At 31.8% G+C, this 4,099-nt stretch overlaps 1 long non-coding RNA gene across 1 annotated transcript; it reads left to right on the forward strand.

The window, feature by feature from the left end:
* Positions 1-288: 288 nt before the first annotated feature.
* On the forward strand, positions 289-3,884 carry LOC106034979 (uncharacterized). The gene is made up of 3 exons (XR_001206451.3): positions 289-829; positions 1,150-1,170; positions 2,591-3,884. It is a non-coding gene; the product is annotated as an uncharacterized lncRNA (long non-coding RNA).
* Positions 3,885-4,099: the final 215 nt, after the last annotated feature.

Below are 4,099 nucleotides of genomic sequence, written 5' to 3' on the forward strand. Positions count from 1 at the left end.
ATGTAAGGTATCTCCCATAAATATTGTATGCCTGTATGTACATATACTCTTGGCAATATACCCCATGCTAACACGGTATTTGATTTTCTGTGGTTCACAATATGCTGTCAGCAAATACGCAAGAACAACTTAAAAGTTAGGATTTATTGCAGTCTTGTATGAAGACTTTTGGAGACATACAGATGTATAGTCATCTGCATACTCTTTTGTATGCAAATACCTTTAATATCTTTAATACCAAATGTATGAAATATTACCTGTAGCCAACTTGACAAGCATTTTCCTTCCAGAACTTAGCCTTCGAGCCCACAATTCTCAACAACGGGCAACAGCATGAATCTTTAAAATTGGGAAGTGGATAGGACCTGCCACTTTTAATTCCTTTTACCTTTCCCAAGCTGCTGTTCTTTAAGTTGCTGCTACAGCTACTTAATTCCCCTCCCCAGCATTATCAATTGATTATTATTATTTTATTATGTGATTGTTTCTTCTTGCTTGAATGGTGGGAGGTGATAGCCATGTTGCAGTGCTACAGCAGCCCTGATGATGTCGTGGCCATGTCACACCAGGATGCCACCAGCTCCTGGCACCACCCTGGTGATGCGGTGGCCATGTCACAGTGGGCAGAACATTGGTGGTGGCCCATGTCACAATGGGGTAGGCAGCATGGTTGGACCAGGAGGGGTGTCTCCTGTCTGTCTGGGAGACATGCAATGGACAGACCCAGAGAGGGGACGTGACCAGGCCAGGACCTCCATAGCTCAATCAGAGAGGTGAAGCTTTCTACAAGGACATTGCTGAATTGTGCATGTCCCATTCGTGCTACTCTGTGAGTTGCTTATGCAGCCTTTTTGAAGTTAGCTTTATTTTTTACTAATGTAAACAGTATTATAAGTAAATGTTATAATGTCATTATGCATTTTGGGGGGAGACTGTATACAAATATTATTATTAATATTGGCAGTGCTAAGTTAATGGTTGGACTTGATGATTTTAGAGGTTTTTTTCCAACCTAAATGATTCTATGGTAAGATTCTCTGAACAAAATCATGTTCTTAAGACATAGATAGCCCCAGCTGCTTTTAAGGGATGTAGTCTTTCCTCTGTAAAAATCCTCCATTACAAGTTTAGTCCTTGTTTTCATTATAGGAATGACATCACATCATAAATGTAAGTCCAATTTTTACACTTATAAAGGTTCTTGGGTTGCAAAAATGGAAAAATATGTTAAGAAATAGGCTTTATGTTTTGGCATTCTACAGTTTGGTCACATCTGTTCAAGGTGATTAGCATATGAATATTATTTTATTATGGTTGCTATTCTGCCTAGTAACAGAACTATTTGACTTAAAATTAGACAGTTTTCTAAATTATAATGAACCTCTAGTTGTCTTTAGTTGCCTGTTCATTCTGTCTGAAACATATCCAGGTTATTCAACTGAGAAACATTTTGAAATTCACCCCCTGAGGAAAATGTTGTTCTTATCATACTGGTAGCAAATATTCCATTCCTAGCTGTTATAAAACTCACTTGGTACTTTTGGTAAATATAAGGGATTAAGGATAAAATACTATAGATAAGAACACAGATATTTTCCACTCTTAAAGTAATTTAACTGAGTTTTCTTCTATTTCTGTGTACAAAAATGGCACAAACTTTTCTAACTTTCTCCAGGCCTCCTAAGTTCCAACTGTTTGCTTTTAATAATATTTATTCATCCAAAAATATGCCTATATTCTGTTTTACCACAAAAGACTCCTGTTGTCAGCCTTCAGAGAAATGTTTTTAAGAAGGTTCATGTATAAAACAGAATTTTACTTCTATGTAAATGTTTGTACATACATGTATGCATTTCCATAAATACAAATATAGTTTAAAATATTGGGTTTTGATTAACCTAATGGCTGCCAAAATAATAATCATGTAATAACATTTTTACCTTTGTATTTCTTTTCATTCTTTTCATTCTGTGAAGTCACAAACTTACAGACTCCCAACCGCACAGCTAATACAAGGAATTAATGAAAGTTATCATAGCAGAGTGGACACTTTATGGCATAAATATACTGGAAAATCAGGGCCACAAATTGTCACGGGAGAGGAAATACATAACTATATGTCAGTAAAGTTATTATACAGATTGATTACAGAACCCTTTTTTGCACAAAAGTCATAGTAATTTCTGGGTAAGGATATATGTTATTCATCAATGCTTACCACCATATAGAAAGATTTTGGCTTTTGCCTGTGTAATAATAATAAATTAAAAAAAAAAAAAAGTTTCCATAGTAAATTCACATGATCTGATCTATTTTTAATTACATTTAGCACAAATAAAATATATTGAATGTTCAATATATTGAAAATGAATGTTTTTATGTTTGTCATAACAATGTTTAAGAACCTGAGACTTCTGAGTAGTTCTAAACATATAAGTCATCAGGAAAAGTAATTTAAATAATGTAAAAACAACATTGAACATTTTTTCGTATGATCTCAACTTTATTATAGTCTCATTATCTGTAAATGTGCAGGTATATTGAAGTGTTTCTCTGAAGCTTAAGCACTGTGTTTATATTTCATGTACAGAAATATTTCCCCATTAAACTGCTCCTGTATTAATAACACACAGGTAAACTAACTCATTAAGGCTTGTACTATCATAAGATCAATATCATTTAGATGCATTGATAGATACAACTTCATACTTTAAAGAATTTTATCTGGCAGTTATTGATTGATTATTTCCATACTTTTATACAACAGTAGGCTAAAAGTAAACACACTTCCATAACTAAATAAATAAAGAAAAAGGAACAAAAGCATTGGTTTGATATTGTTTGATATCCTTACTAAAGAAATGGATAGAACACTTACTGCATAAAAAATGATAAATTTGTCTTCCTCTCTTTGCTTTAAAATAAGAATGCCACAATTTGGTGGTTATTCTAATGTTACTGTAATGCTCCTGAAGACCTTGTATATTTAAAAGTAATGAGCTGTTCAAAGAGTCTACTTAGTTTCCTTATGAAAGGACATAAAACATAATTACATCATTTGCATTGTAGAAGAAATGTGTGTTAAAATTAAATTCTTCAGTCAACACATTGGGCTTTACAACAAGGTATGAACATAGATTCCTGCTTGAGTAATCATTCTCTTCTTACCAAAAGTAACTTACTGTTACTTAAACTCATGAATCTTAAAGGAGAAATATATATATAAATTTTGTCTGTTGTCATAGAATGACAAGAACAAAAAATTCAAAGTTTCAGCAATATTTATAATAGATGTTCAGTTAAATTTTCCCAGTCTTCTGGGAATCATGGTGAAATAGACCAAAGCTTATAAATAATCTCTAATGTGTCTAAAATCAGAAAGTTAAAAAAAAAAAAAAGTAAAAATGATGTGCATTCAGAAAACTTAAATAACCTAATACAGCTCATTGTGGCAATACTGCATTTACACTACTTATAATAGATTTTATTTCTTTAAATATTTCTTATATATAATATTAATGTATTATTATAATATGTACTAGAATACAGATTTTATTAATTTATTTTTTTTAGTCTTTTTTTAAGCATATAGTTAAAACTTAAAAAAAAAAACAAAACATTTAGCTAGGTGGTCATCTATTCATACTTCAAGTTTTCATTTTCTCATAGTCTCACAATTTTGTACTGAGAATTCTCTTTGCAGGACATTTTTTTTGAGGAAAAAAAATCATTATTCTCAGTAGTAATATTTTATCTATTTCTATAGCACAGTATGCAATATATGTATGCACAGTATAAAACATAAAACAAACAAACAAACAAAACCCAAATATGAAAATACTTGTAAAAAGCTTTCTTTAACATATGAAACATGAATACATTTACATATACATTTAACATATGAAACTTTCTTAACATTTGAAGCCAATTTTTACCTTAAAATATCATACTATAAACACACACTTCTAGTAATACTAGTACTTGAAATTAAGGGCAAATAAACAAGATACTCAGAGCTTCACTGGAAAACTGCTTTTCACATTCACAGTGTCTCACCTTGCAGTCACACATTACCGGGTGCCCGTTGTGGTAAAAAGAA

Source organism: Anser cygnoides, chromosome 2, assembly GCF_040182565.1.
Source record: "Anser cygnoides isolate HZ-2024a breed goose chromosome 2, Taihu_goose_T2T_genome, whole genome shotgun sequence".
NCBI lineage: Eukaryota > Metazoa > Chordata > Aves > Anseriformes > Anatidae > Anser > Anser cygnoides.